Genomic DNA, 16,195 nt, shown 5'->3' on the forward strand with positions numbered 1-16,195 from the left:
AAGACAGCAAAGGACATTTCTCGGAGAGATGACCTTGAATACTGATTAAAGTCCCCTGGTAAGGCTAAAAAAATAAAGGATTCTCTTTCCCTCAACAAGGTGGAATGATTTTTTTAAAAGCCAATCCTACCCATAACATTGACAAAGGGGAAAGGTCTTGGCAAAAATATGCACCCAAACGTATCTTTCAGCATGAATATTTCAGTATAACTCACCATGCATTTAAAATGAAATGTGAATTATTCATTATCAAAAAAGTTCAAAGCCCTTCCACTGGATGTGTTTGACCTGTTTGGCAGCAAAATCAATCTGACGGGTGGTCCACTTCAGGCTCCTGTCCAAGTCCAGTCACATTACATTTTCAGAGGATCAACACTGAGAGGCTCCGTGCCTGTTGCGTCAACATGGGACCATCTCCCAAACACATGGCAACCCACACGTTACACAAACAAGTTTGCTCCATGAGCCAGACTCTGTAGTTTTCCAGAAAATCCAAGCTCAGCAAATGAAGAAGGGATTTGCATGTTCCGACACAGAGCTCTACCGCTTGCAATACAGCATATGAACTGGAGAACTGAGGAGGAGTCATCTCGTTAATAGTCCGTAAACTTTGCAAAAGCCTGGACATCGTTTTCCAGCTCCAATGGCAGAAAAGAGGCTACAAGGCAAGGTTTTTTTCTAACTTTTGAATCAGTGTATTTTCTATTGCTTTTCAGTTCAGTTTTCTGTATCACTGAAGCCTGGGAGAGTTACAGAATATCCATCAACTTTCTTTCCTCTCCTTTAATATATAAGGTATGGCCTATAGGGCAGATAACCCAGACCTGAGTACAGTAGTCTGCCATTAACTCTATAAACAAGTCGCTGAATTTCTCTCAAGTCCATTTGTCTAGTCTCTAACTATACTGACTAAATTGAAGGGCTTTTAAAATGGTGGTGTAGATTCTTACAGGGCCGGCCGAGTGGCACGATGGTTAAGAACTGGCTCAGGATGCCAGAGGGCCACGGTTTGGATCCCACATATGAGGGCCAGTGACACTTCCCTCTACAGCTAAGATGCTGAACAACAGCTCAACCTGGAGCTGGGCTGCCATGAGTCACAGCTACTTGTCTGTTCCCCTTCCCCCAATCCCCCAGCGCTGTTCCCATCCCCCCAATTCCCCAATAAAAATATTTTTTAAAAAAAAGATTCTTACACATTATAAGTACCATGAAGCACATGCAATAATCATCATCTCCCTGAGATTAAGGATTCTAAATGTACTTATTCAACTAAAGTACCTCGTGTATAGAGGTAATAATAATTGAACAGTATTGAACACAGGCTACGTGTCAGGCATTGTTCTAAGTACTTTATTTGTGTAAACTGATTTAATCTTTACCCCAAGTCTATGAGGAGTTACTATTATTATTCCCATTCTACATATGACATGTCTGAGATCGCAGCCCAGAAGCCCCACTTCATAACCACTGTGGCTTAAGGCGTGTGATATAATGAACAGCATTGGGCCAGGGACCAAAAAAAAACTGTCCCTCTGTTTCTGGTTCAGGGACCTCCTATCCAGAGCCTAGACCCAAACGCATGCTCACAAAACACTTACCGCACTTAATGATCGGCAACATGTTCTTTCACAAGTCTTTGAATCCCATCTCACTAACCTGCCTCACTGGTACCACTGAGGGGCCCTGAGAAAACAAGGGCTATGAGCACTATTTGTTAAGGCCCGAACAACAGCCTTGCATAGGAAGCACGGCTGACTGGCTCCACTCTAATCTGCTCCGTGGCGAATTGGGTTTAGATGTGAGAGTAGAACTTGCTGATTATGGTCCCACGTACAGAAGAGTCAGGAGGCCTTGGAAGCCTTATGCAAGGCCAAGGTCTTGCTGAAGGTCCATCTAATCATTCTACCATGGAACACGCAAGGCTCCATCCCTTGCAGGAAGGAGTCAGATCGCTTCCTGTGCTATATATCCTGAGGCCTCCACATCTTTGGCCACTTATTCCATCAGGCCCTCCCCTCTACAGCTGGTCTGGCTGACAACTTTTAGGCTGTGAAATAAGGCAAGCATGTTGACATTATTCTTACTATGTGTAGTGGGTTAAATACTGTCCCCCCCAAAACTCATGTCTATCCAGAGCATCAGGACATTACTTTATTGGGAAATAGGGTCTTTACAGATGGAATTAGTTATGGATTTTGAGATAAAATCATCCTGGATTTAGAATGGGCACTCCATCCAACGACCGAAATCCTTATAAAAGAAAGGAGCAGGAGGTTTGGGCACAGAGCTAGCCAGGCACAAAGGAGACAGACACACAAGAAGGAATGTCATGTGAAGACAGAGGCAGAGACTGGAGTCAAGAAAGACGAACGGTTGCCAAGAACCACTAGAAGCTGGGAGAATCAAGAAAGACTACTTCCCTAGATGCTTAGGTGGGAGGACGGCCCCATCAACACTTTGATTTCAGGCTTCTGTCCTTCAGAACTGGGAGAGAATAAACTTTTGTTTTTGAAGCAACCCAGTTTGTGCTAATTTATTACGGTGGCCCTAGGGTGCGACATACGACTCCTACTGCTCTTTCTATAAAGAATTAGAAAAGGTATTTCAATGACTTTAGAATTCACTGAAGAATTAGAGGTGCTAAATATAGAACTAAATTATAAATTCTGTAAATCACATGCTGCATGGGGGAAAAAATCCTGTTAATCACACCTCACATTGAGAAAACACCAGTCCTTACTGGCTGCATCTATTTTCACTTTTGATGGTCTCATAATGAGAACAAAATCTACTTATAGTGGGGAGACATTTCTACCTCGTGTAGCATGCGTCCACATAATTATAAAACAGCGTGTTCTTATAAGACATGTGCTATAAAAATAAACTTAAAGGAAATATTTTAGAAGAAAAATGAATTCCAAAAATATAATAAAATACTGTCATATTTCTGCCATCAACCACTTCAAGAAACATTTTCATTACTCTTGCTTACTACTGATCTGTCTATTCCAGTTTTAAATCTACTACCCAGTCAAGTTCATTTAAAGGGTTCCTTAATCCACAGTTTTCCACAACCTAAATAACTAGGGACCGGCAAACACCATTTTTTAAAAACAGTTTACCTGGGTCCATTTATGCGCTTTTGACTATTTTGTCATGGATTATTACCCAAATGAAACATAGAAGAGACCTCAAATTTTAACTTATTAGGGGGGAAAAAAGCCTGTAAAAATTTTATGCTTTGCAATCAAAGGTAGTGCTCCCAGCATGATGCCTGGAACCCTTGTGCAGCTGTGACTGAAAAAAATCAAGGTGTGATTAAACGGTCTTTTTTCTATTATCCTCCCTTAAAGGTTTTTTTGGGGGGTTTTTTTGTTTTTGTTTTTTAATTGGAACGCAGCCATCATTAACAGAGCCGGCTCACCAGAAGGCTTTGCCCCAAGGGACGAAAAGGAGCCACCCAACTCCTGACTTCTTCATGCCAAGCTGATGCCTGCTACTGGCACCTCTCAACAGTGTGCTGCTCTGTCGCCTGTCACTTTTAATAAAGAAAATAACATAATGACTCTGTTTATGAGCTTTGGACATCCTGTGGCTTCATAAGAAATTTATTTTTTCACGGCACAAACAAGAACCGTTGGGATGGTTCGTCTCAGGCGGAAGACACACGTCTCTCCCTCCTGTCCAGTTTCCCCCCATCACTCGAGGGTAGGATTGTTTTCTGGTGTCCTGACCTGAAAACTTTAGAGCTGCTATAGCTCTTCCTACTATATGTTCCCGGCACCTAATTTATCATCAGATGCTTTCATCTCTTAAATGAAGCTGTCTCACTGACGGCATCCCTCCAGCTCTCAGATCTCCTATCTCCTGTCACCTGAGCCTTCTCAATGACGCCCTTGGACATACAGACTCCTTCCCCGTGAAATCCCTTCCACAGTCTCCATCCAGGTAAATGTGCCTATTACGTTACTTGCTTCATGGCATCCCCCTGCATAATATTTTGTTGCGGCTCCCAATGGTCCATTCGATAAAAGCCCTAACCCCACAATGGGTGTTCAAACCTTTCTATCATGTAGGAGGGGTTTGAAAACCCATTTATAATGTAGGAGAGTCTGAAAACTGAAACTCAATGCATTATATCTATCCATCTTTCTTTTTCTTGTGATCTGCAGTATAGCTACTGTTCTAGGCAGGCCCGTGTTCCCTCTCCTTTCTAGCTCGATGCCCCCTCCTCTGGCCTCACGGTTACTCTTCCAGCCTGTCACCAGGGCTTCTTTGGACTTTGGGCACAGAATGCCCTCCCTCCTTCCCACCATTAAAACTCTATCAATTCTTCAAGATCCTGCCCAGTCCTACTTCCTCACGGAGCCTTCCCACACTGCTCTACTCTACATTAGAATATCCCACCTCTCAAATAACTAACTCTTAACGTGTCACTTTCTGTTCTTCGATTCTCTCCTTCCCTGGTTCTCACTAAATTGGCTCCGAGACCTGCAAGCTTTACCTTCTCACTATCTCCCCACTCTACGGGGCCTTGCTTGGCTTAATTCTTTCCCTGCATCACCTAGACAGTGCGATATTGTCATCCATGCAATCAACAGTCCCACCTCACCTTGACCTTCCACCTTGCTATCACCAATACATGATCAAAGAACAGGTTCCATTCAGTAGCTACTGGTGTAAATTTGATAATGCAGATTAGCTCCTTTAAATGTTTTATATGTGTTTATGGCTACTTAGCAATTCTTCCCTATTCTTACTCAGCTTCCTTTTCCTTCTTAAATTGTTAATCTTTTCTCCTATTTTTTTTTTAATTCTTAGCAAATGGCCATGATAAGGCATAATCTTCCTCAGCTTCACTATCCTTACATTCAGATTTGCCAGTATTTCTTTCTAGTCTTAGAGGAAGAATGTCCCTACTCTCCAAGGTTTTAGTTCCCTTCCCTTCCATCTTTTTGGAGTTCTTGCTTAAGCCATTGTTCTAACTTTCCCTCTCTCTTGGCTTCTCTTGTCCATTTAAAATATGCTTCTGGGCCGGCCGAGTAGCTCAGTTGGTTAAGAGCTCGCTCAAGAGTGTGAGCTCTGAGCAACAGCAGTTCGATGCCCAGCCCGAGCTAAGCTGCCGCTGAGCTGCCAAAAGGTGGCAGGATGGCTCAGCTAAAAAAAAAAAAAAAAAATATGCTTCAGTCATTTCCATATTTAAAAATACCCTTCTTTATAGACCTGTCTCCTTCCTGGTTTTACAAGTAAACTTTTTAAAGGAACAGGCTACCCTTGCTGTGTTTGCTTTTTTACTCCAGGTTCCCAAACTGAGCCCCTCCAATCTGACTCCTGGCCCCACCTACTGAAACTGCTCTCCAAAATATATGCATGTATCATGGACTACTATTCAGCCATCAAAAGGAGTAAATCCTGCCAATGGTGACAATATGGATGGACCTTAAGGGTGTTATGCTAAGTGAGATAAGTCAGAGAAAGACAAATACTGTGTGACCTCACATATATGTGGCCTATAAAAACAAACAAAATTATAGAAAAAGAAATCAAATTTGTGATTACCAGAGGTGGGGGTGGGGGGTGGATGGACTTGGATGAAGGGGGTCAAAAGATACAAACTTCCAGTTATTAAATAAATAAATAAATATGGGGGATGTAATGCACAACATGATGACTATAGTTAGAACTACTATATGGTACAGTTGAAAGTTGCTGTGAGAGGAAATCCTAAAAGTCCTCATCACAAGGGAAAAAATATTGTATCTATATGAGATGATGGATGTTAACTAAACTTACTGTGGTAATCATTTCACAATATATGTATGTCAAGTCATTACGCTGCACACCTTAAACTTATACAGTGCTGCATGTCAATTATGTCTCAATAAAACTGAAAGAAAAAAAAACAGTACCTGCCACCTCCCTCCTCTCCTGCCAAACCCAATGACCTCATTTCATCATCACATAGACGCCACAGATGTTTATCTACATCTCAGAATAACTGCTCTATTTGCTTTCATGGCATTCATTCGTATTTCTTTTTACTTCCATGATTTCTTCTGAGAGTTTCTCACTGATTTCTCTTTCTTGGCCTACCCTTCAAATATGGGTCTTTAAGATGATGCCCAAAATTTAGCTTCATCCCCAGTCGAAGCTTTAGACCCATATTTCCAGCAGTCACCAAGCTTCTGTTGACAAATAACCTGCGAAAAGTGGAACGTGCTATCTTCACTCTACACTTACTCCTTCCCCCATAGTCTTTACCTTTGTTAGAGCTTCGCCAGAACACTTGGAGATACTCATTTCAGACCATTTTCTATACCTTACCTCCAAGCCCTAACCCATTCCACCTTTCTCATCTACCCTTGCCTATCCTGAAAACCACTGCCTAAATTCAGGTAATTCTTGTCCCTCCCTACTCTAAAAAAAAAAGACTTCTAATGAGTCCCTCCTGACAGCCTTTCAGCCTACCCAACATATTGTCCCAAAAGTTATATCTATGTTGCCAGAGCTGGCTTGTGACATATATAATCATGTCACACTTCTATTAAGAAAATAATAAACAACTCTGATCTATGTATCTCAAAGCTAGCCTGTCTTTTGTGTCTTCCCAAGTGACAATAGGCTGTGTACATAAAGGCTGGTTGAGAAGACTGGTGTATAACTTTTGGCCACATGGTTTTTATTTGAGAGATGGTTACTGTTTTCTTCCATGGTTCCAAGCACCAGGTGTTATCTGTGCAACCATTTGTTCCTCTCTCCAAATGCAGTCCCCTCTGCTCCGAATTGGGTCTTTCCATGTCAGTGGCTACTCATTTGTCTCCTGTAGCAGTTTCCTTATACCACGCAGCCATGGTTAAAAGATTAGGATCCAGGGAGGTCTCCTAAAGATATCTCACTTATTTCTATAGAACAGTCACTTCTTTGGGCGTGACAATGAATGTCACTTTGAAAAATGCCTGCTGAAATGTCCAGTGTCCTCGCTTCCCGTGTGGCATAAGATTCTGAGCAGAAGGATTAAAAGAGCTCACCTAGTGGAAGATGGCCCTGGATTTTCAAGATTATTTTAGAAGGTTTACAATTGCTACTTTACATTTGACATGTACAAACAGAGCCAATTCAAGCTGCTTCCAGCTTACACTGACAGCACAAGAAGGTACTTTCGCACTGTCAGTGCCAGCCTGGGCATCATGCAAGTCTTAACACATGCATCTGGCTGGGAGAATTTCAGCACATTTTTCGAGTACTGTTTAGGATTTGTGAAGGCTCTTCCCTACTCTCTTCCCATGTAAAGCATTACTTAGCAGAAGACTCGAAAGCCTGATTTTGTGTTGATTTTTTAAGCCTTTCACACAATGTAAATAGAAAAAGCATTATCTGAGTGTACTTGGACTGTCTCCCTCAAGATGAATCTTAAAAAATGATTTAAGAATCTCCCCCTTTGTTTGTCACATGTTAGGGTGTGGGAGAGATTGGGAAAGCAGAAGCCAAGGATTAAGTTTGTTTATCTTAAAAAATTTAACTTGCAGTCAATCATTTCATTTTAATGTGCGACATCATGCTACAGTAATTGTTTTAACCCATGTCCTGCTGGCCATACCAAACCTTTTGTGAAATTAACTTAATTTTGTCTTTTTGAAATTATTCTTCAGGAAGCAAGGGAAACAAAGATGTGAAGTCAATATATGAATAACTGCATGAAAATCCAACTAGTTAGGTATAGCTTGAGCTTTTAGTTTTCTCTGCTGGCTCACAATTTTGAGCGTTTTTGTCACGCAAGGCATATTTTGCAGGACATCAAACCACTTAGATGAAATAGGTCAATTCATTTATTCACTAGTTAATTAATTAGCTTCCTACTTCACTTTTCTTCTATTACACAGCTGTTAATATTTATAATATTTAGGGGAGCCAAACATGATATGCTGATAATCATACTCATAAGCTATTATTCTGTTATAGAAATTTTGTGACACAAAATCACACAAAGATAATGTCCTTAAAAAAAAAAACTTTCCCCATCCAAAAGAAAAGATATAAATTTAAGCTAATATAAACTTGTCAGAGTTCTCCCTCTCAATTTCACACCAGGGTGTGGTGCTACACAGCTGGGGAGCTGAGCTAATAAGTGTTGAAAAATGAAAAATGCTGCTTTATGGCATCACATAAACTGGCAAAATGAATACTTTTTACCTCCACCCCATTTTTGACAAACAAACGCCAAAATGTAGATGCTGTAAGAATGAAACTTTATGGTATTAGACCCATGGGACGAACAGAATTGTCTTGTGGGATTTTCTTTTTATGGAATACTCTATGTAATAAGAAGTGGCATAACATTTATAAAATCTAATCACTTTTTGTTCCTTTTTGAACCTCAAAGGGGTCATTTCTAGGAAAGCTGTTGGAAACGCTGCATAATGATCTATTTATCCAGTAGTGAAAAGGGATTATGCCTTTTACAAGGCGACCGAGCCTCCCTAACAATATAAATACTGTAAATTGGGGGTTTTGAGGAACATTCCGTTCAACAAATATTTATTGAATAACTATAACAGCGTTCAAAGGGCAATGCTAAGTGCTCTCATGTAATTTACATTAAATAATATAATCAGGATCCAGCTGTTTTTCTTGGGCTGGTTTGCTTCCTAGCTGATGGCCATGTACTCACTCGCTCCCGCCCTCCCTCACTGGCCATTCCTTCAACACTCAATCAGAAAACATCTATTGCCAGTTTATCATGTCCAAGTCACAGAAGTTGACTAAATCACACGAATGATCCCATTAGGGTGAGGTATCACAGATTCAGCATGCGAAGAAATCTCTTCATCAGGGGCTAGAACTCAACTGGATGGGGTCAGAACAAGGTAACCAAGAAAAGAGAGGCAAAAGGGTACATGGTCAGGGTGCACTCTTTCCCCGTGTTGAACTGCTGTGAAAAGAGATGAGATAGAGAAGTTCATGGTCCGACCCTCAGGCTTCTAACTGTTGTGAGAGTACAGTGGCTAGACATTTCTGATTATAATACTTAGAGAACGGTGACTGTCTATTCCACATATGCCTTCTCTCATTTTCCAAAGCTAGAAATATATTCTCTCCCCTCTAAACTTGTAAAAAATTTATCTGTAACTTTCTTATAGGAGTTACTAGTATTTACCTTATATTACAGATATGCACACCTCTTGTCTCCCTACTAAATATAAACTCCTTAAGAGCAGGACCAAAGTCTGATATACCTTTTATTCACCAACAGCATCTAGCAGAGTGCATTATGGATATTCCACAATATGTGGTTGAATAAATGGCTTCAGTGGACTCAACTGATATATAATCAAATATTCATAGCATTAGATAATATTTATTATAGTAGTACATAAAGACAAAAATATAAATACTAATCAAGAAAACTGAAAAGCATGCCTAACATTTGGGAGAAGTCCCATTTGGGTGGTCTAACTCATGTGTCAATTAATAAATACTAGGATGAAATGAGGAAATTCTGATTATAGCTTTTAAAATATGCAATTATGTGCAGAAGCCACTAAAAAGTGGCCTATCTGAAATCCCCCAAAATATTGGGAGTATATGTTATAGGACACAACTGGAGACTACAATTTCATGAGCTGAGTTGCATTAGCATTCTTATCTTCCATAATTTAATAAAATGCACCACTAGCGCATCTCTCTCATAAACAAATGCAAATTCTGCAACTGGCAGATGATTGCCAGAAGCAACTCTAGTCCTCTGTCACTATTATTACTCTCAGTGTCCCTACTACTGAGTCAGTGCTCAGTTTACCTTTCCACGCCCCAAAGTAGTAGAAACAAGAGCTGGGTTCATTGTAGTAGGTTCTCCCTATTAAGCAGATGGCTTTAAAATGTATCTTTTCTTTCACCACCCTGTTGCTATATTGTGAGCAACAGAAAGGAAATTAAGTCCTTTAAGAATACAGACGTGTCAATTACCTTTGTTTTAGTGTTCAGGATACTGGTCCCGTTGGCAACTGACCAGGGATGCTGACATATTAACTATCTTGGTGAAGTTTAATGAAAAGACTCTACTACCAATCCTCAGGTAATAGTAATCTATGGGTGTCCAGCTGAACTGTTAGGATGATGAACTGTGTAAAGACAGCTTATCACTTATCCCCATCATCCTTAGGAAGCGGACGGCAATTCCTGCTTTCTCTCCAGAAGACAGGATTATTATAAAATTTTTTTTTTTTTTTAAGCTGAGCCATCCTACCACCTGTTGGCAGCTCAGTGGCTGCTCAGCTCAGGCTGGGCTGGGCATCAAACTGCTGTTGCTCAGAGGTCAAACTCTTGAGTGAGCTCTTAACCAACTGAGCCACTCAGCCAGCCCTTATTATAAATTTTTTAAAGCCTCAGATGGTTCACAGTTGGGAAGTGGTGAATGCTAGATAATTTTACATTAACATAAGCTATCTGGATATGAGAGTCATTTCTGATTTTTTTTATCACTTACCATGTGATTGTTTTCCCCCACTGGAATTCACATCACGGCTATCCCAATACAGCACCAAATACCCCAAAGGCCTGTGAGCTTATGCAAATCAACTGCAACAGCAGTGTCCTGACAGGAACACACCTCCGTGAGGCTCCACAAAGCACTTCCTCCCACAATATGGGAGGCGGGCAAGAATCCAAGGCAGACCACCTTGGAATGCGGTGACATCCAATGTAGTGACCCCTCTTAAGGAAAGGATTTAGTCAACCACAGGTTGAAAAAGACAATGATTATCAACAATGACCACCTCTGGGGACAACAGCCACAGCCGCAAATTAAACTTCTTTCTTCAGAGAGCTTCATTTTAAGCCTCAGATCCCAAAATAATTGCCATGATTAGCATAACCTTTGGATATAAAGAACAAGCTTTTTTTTTCCTAATACGCGATACAGACCACTATTGAAAAATATATGTATTTGGTTCTTTACAGTATTTGTGTGCCGTTTTGTTAAGTGCATGTGCATCTTTTTAAATGACATCCTTAGAGAAGCTTCTTGGATTGACCCCACTGGAAATACCTGAGAGATTTCTGGAACCCAGTTAAGAAATGCTGGCTGTTGAGTACAAACAGCATGGCTGAACATTTAATATCACACTCTATATTTTTCTTCTCTTTTTTTTTTTTTCCTCCTTACTCAGAAATGAACAAGTCCCCTTAATGATGTTAGGAGGGGAACTTGGTGCTTTACACAAAGCACAACTTGTAGGGGGAAAAAAATGCACGTGCCTCGTGTTTATGGCCAGGGCCATGGGTCAAAGTGAAAATCACGTCCTGTGTGAACTGAAATAATCAAGAGGTTTCATTTGTAGTGCATTTTTATGTTTTCGGGAAGTTTGTTTTGAGACAAAGAACATATGTGTGATAGTCCAGTCTTTTCACTGGACCCATGAACGGCTTAAAGACAACGATGAGATTTGAGTCTGTGCGTGTATCAGTGGAAACACGGGGTCTGCCTTCCCTACTTCTGTTCTAGTATGTTTGCTCTGAATAAGCAACAAATTGGTGGTAGCTATTACCCCAAGTGGCTTCCAGATGTTAACCGTGTGAGGGAACAGAACTGTTCTCTGACGAGAGTGGCAAGAGAGAGAAATTGTCAGTATATTCCATGATTTTAATAACCAAGAAACACACGTTTTTGTCCAGCAAGTCCACCTGCACAATGTGAAAAACCTACACCTCCATAAATAGGATACTTTTTTATGAGTAAGAGGAAGATTTAAATCTATGTAGCATATGTGAACCTACTCTTTAAAAAAAAATAAATAAGAACCAATTTAATGAAAACTGATAACTATTTCTCTTTGAATGCTTTAACGTTTTAGATTTACAATTTTATGTCTATACTGTACAGAAAAGGATATACAGTCTTACAGTCTACGTTAAGATATTACAAGCCCTTTTGACGTTTTACATAGTCTAGGTAAAAAAAACTGCCATTAAATTGTTCTCAGCCTAAGTTGATGCACTGATGCACTTTACATTTTTTTGCTAAGAAAAATAAATAATTCACACTTTTGCAAGGGAAGGTATGTACTTTTTCTTGCTTTCTTGAAATTATATTATTACTAGAAACAAGTGCCAGCAGACTTCATGGGTGGCATTTCTCACTAAGAAGCAAGACACGAATCAATATTTTTATTACAGTCAACCCACTTGTCTTCATAAACAAAATATTATTAATGTTTTTCCATTTAGATTTCAATGCTAGCAAGAAGAATATACAAATTGTTAGAAGAGAGAAATAAATTACACAAACAAACAGGTTTTCAAAGACCATCATTGGTGCAAATTGAAGCAAGAAGTCGAGATCGTCAGTTCAGGTTCCAAAAGCTGACATTTAATGTGGTTTTTTTTTTTTAAAAAAAGTTAATTATTGAGTAGATTGCTTGTTCATCTCTTGTACTTTTCCTATTGACACAGCTGTAGTTAATGATATTTTTGAAAATCTTTTGCCTGTTATGCATTCTATAATGGCCATGTAAATATAAACTAGTAGGGAATACGGGAGAAAAATTAAGTGAAAATTCTTTTTCTTTACACACACACACACACCTGCAGACTGCCTTCAAGTAAAAAAATAATTACAAAGGGCTTAACACAGTGGCAACATTAAATAAAAGCTCTTTATTTTTGCTGACTGTTTTTAGGCCCATATTATGAGGGCAGGGAATGAGAAAGACAGAAAAGAAAATGGTTGAATGTGCAAATACTGTGTGTCGTGGTGACCCTGCTTGCTGTAAGAGCAGGTATAAAGGGCATTTGAGCCCAGAACAGGGCAAACTTTAAGATCCCTAGAATTGAGGCAATGGCTACATTAAAATTTATAATCTCATATAACCGTTACTTTCTAAAGAGTTTAGTTCTATTTTATAAGACTTCAAGGCCTTTACATTTTTTCTAGTTGTTTTTTTTTTCCATAAGGGAGATGTACACAGAGACTTACTTTGTTAATTTACAACATTTTAAAAATTACGTAACGCTGAGACATTTTATCCAATGTGTATGTATTGTTTATGTATGTGTTTCTCTGTTCCTTTGAGTAATGCAACAGATAAAAAGCAACCAATGGAGAGGATATAATTTGATGCTCAAGAATGAGTAAAACCACAAATGTATAACTGCATTGTCTGCATGCCTAACGTGATTTCATTGAACTGTAATCCTTGGGAAATACCAAATAGTCTATTCTACATGGCTAATCTTTCAATCATTTTTTTTAAGCCAACAAGTGTGCTCTAAAGGAATTCTAAACATATAGTGAATCAGCAAACTAAACTGACCTTGACATTCATATTTTTAGATCCCAATAGGCATTGAAACCCTGCAAAAAGGGAGATTTTTCTTTTTTGCTTTTATTTTGTTTACTTGCCTTTTTCTTAGTTTACACGTTGAAGTTACCAAAAGGGAATGCCTCAATAATGGGCACATAGACTGGCTGAAAGCAAATGAGTAACAACAAAAAAAGCAAGAGATACACAAAGGATAAAAGAATGTACCAATAAACATCTCCCAGAGATAATTTTTCTCCCAAGTTCAATAGGGCAAAAGATCCACCACAATAGAAGCAAACAACCATCCTGAAACTTAATTACATTTCAAAGTAATGCAGTCACATGAAAGGAACAAAATATTTTGCTCAATAGTTTGCCTACCAGATGGCATTTCTAAATATAGTCATCTAAAACCTTCTGTTTGTTCTATAAATAAAGATGAAAGGAATAGCAACAATAGCTAAGCATTTAAATCACTGGAAATAAAAGGGTACTTTGATTAGGTTTGGAAGAATCTGGCTGATTCTAATAATGATCCTGAATCTGGGAAGGCTCAAGTTCAAGGTGAAACAGAATTCCCAAACTTCAGGTACCACACAAATGGGTGCTCTTCCAGCTGGAGGAGCAAACCAGGAACGAACACCAGGAGAACTTGGGGGAATCTAAAGGAACACAGGAATTCCTAATTAATAGAGACTCTAAAGAAGTTTTGTTTTGTTGTTTTAAACTAAAATAGTTGGAACGGTGTCCTGTCTTATTTTTGTGAGTTAATGTGTGTAATAGTTAAGGACCTGAACTTGGGAGTCAGACAGGCCCAAAGTGTGAGTCCAGACTCTACAAATGACTGGCAGTATGACCCTGAGCCAAGTTCTTTACCTCTCTGGCAAAAACAGATATTAATAGTACAGAGTTGTATAGGAATTTACTTACCACAGTGCTTGGCACCTAGGAAGTCCAGTGACTTTCAGCTGCTTATTATTATGATTAGCAATAATAATAATCGTAACTGTTATGTAATTGTTTCTGATTTTTTGCTGTGTCAAAAGTGTTTTGTGCACAGCAAGCTTTTCTGGCAGTAAATAGTTTTCTAAGGTAGAACTTAAAGCCTTACCTGGCATGCTTCCATGTGGCTTCTCCTCGTAGAGCACTGCGCTCTTCTCACTTGGTTCTTGGAACATTATTGAGAATTCATGTGAAGAAGGCAGGTCTAGAGAGAGAGAAGTATTTTTTTTTTTTTTGAGAATTGAGCGTCCGGAGATCAACCCAATCCAGCATGTCCTCCTTAATGACATCACTCTCATTAATTACCCTCAGCTGAAGACTTATAGGTTTTAGTGAAAGGACACAAAGTTCCCGTTAGATCTGGTTAACTAATAGCATAGTTAGTCCCATTCACAGCATTGGTGTAACACTGTGATAGTATAGAGCTTATCTTGGCAACTGACCCATGATGATATAAGCAGTTTCGTCAATTGGGAGTAGGGTGATTACCTTCAATAAAAAAAAGATGAGCTGTAATTGCTTAAATATGATGCAGACTACAATAAATGGGAGGCTGGTATTTAATGGCACTTCAAGTTCTACGGGGTTGTTTTTGAATTTTACATGAGGAAACAGCGACCTGCTGGGGCTACCGCCCTCAATATTATAAGATGTCTAGGGTTAGGTCTTTATATAGCAAGTAATTCTGTTCCTTGAGTAAGGGGCATTTTTTAAATTGTGATAATATGTACACACAATGTACCATTTGGACCATTTTTACGTACAGTAAAGCCTTGGATTGCGAGTAACGTGGTTTGCAAGTATTCTGCAAGGCAATTAAACATTTCTAATACATTTTAACGCGGTAAACGAGCGATGTCTTGCAACACGAGTAGTTTGTTTCCGCAACAAATTATGCTCGCAAACCAAAGCATTACTGTATATAGTTCAGTGGCTGTAGCCATTAAGCAGTATCTCCCCATTCTTCCCTCCCCTCAGCCCCTAGTAACCACTATTCTACTGTCTGTCTTTATGACTTTGCCTATGCTAGGTACCTCATATACCTAGAATCATGTATTTGTCCTTTTGTGACTACTTATTTCACTTAGCAGGTTTTCAAGGTTCACCTACGTTATAGCACGTATCAAAATACCATTTCTTTTTAAGGCTGAATAATATTCCATTGTATGTATATACCACATTTTGTTTTCCCTTAATTGAACGGTGGGCATTTGGGTTGTCTCCATCTTTCTGCTATTGTGAATAATGCTGCTATCAACACTGGTGTACAAGTATCTGCTTGAGTCCCTGCTTTAATTTTTTTGCATTTATACCCAGAAGTAGACTTGCTAGATCATATGGAAATTCTGTTTAACTTCTTGAGGGACCGCCAAACTGATTCCACAGCTGCTGTACCATTTTATATTTCCATCAGCAGCGCACAAGGTTCCAATTTTTCCACATCATCACCTACATTTATTTTCCATTTTTTCAGTAATAGCCATTTTAATGGCTGTTAAAATGGTACCTCTTTGAATCAGATTTGCTTGGTAGGCTACGTTTAAAAAAACCATATAAAGAGCTGTTATTACACAGCTGTCTTTATCCCCCCTATAAATAGCTACAAACATCCTGCTCAAGTTCGAAAGTAGAAGGTAAACTACGGTTGGTTCTATGTTCAATTTTAAACATACGAACACCAATGCTTTTCCAAACAAATGGCAATCTTGAGTTGAGGGTTTCAGTTAAAAAAAAATCATACAGTGAATAAAGAGTTCCTCGGCCTTAGAGAAGCCAGTTACCTGCGTAATCCCATTCTTCACAAAAACAAACTCAAAGTACAGCTAGAAACGCTTCAGACTTCCCCCTAGTCGGGACAGCGCCAGGCGCGCTGCGCATGCGCCACTTGAGGC

The 16,195-nt window shown here is 39.4% G+C and overlaps 1 long non-coding RNA gene across 1 annotated transcript in view; it reads right to left on the reverse strand.

Annotated features, from left to right (window-relative positions):
- LOC109381170 (uncharacterized) overlaps positions 1-16,163 on the reverse strand; it is a 442,425-nt gene extending 426,262 nt beyond the window's left edge. Inside the window, exons 1-2 of the long non-coding RNA XR_002123647.1 lie at positions 16,085-16,163; positions 14,413-14,508 (exon numbers count right to left, since the gene is read on the reverse strand). This is a non-coding gene — a long non-coding RNA (uncharacterized LOC109381170). The remainder of the gene's footprint in view (positions 1-14,412; positions 14,509-16,084) is intronic.
- Positions 16,164-16,195: the final 32 nt, after the last annotated feature.

Source organism: Hipposideros armiger, unplaced genomic scaffold, assembly GCF_001890085.2.
Source record: "Hipposideros armiger isolate ML-2016 unplaced genomic scaffold, ASM189008v1 scaffold_45, whole genome shotgun sequence".
In the NCBI taxonomy this organism is placed as follows: domain Eukaryota; kingdom Metazoa; phylum Chordata; class Mammalia; order Chiroptera; family Hipposideridae; genus Hipposideros; species Hipposideros armiger.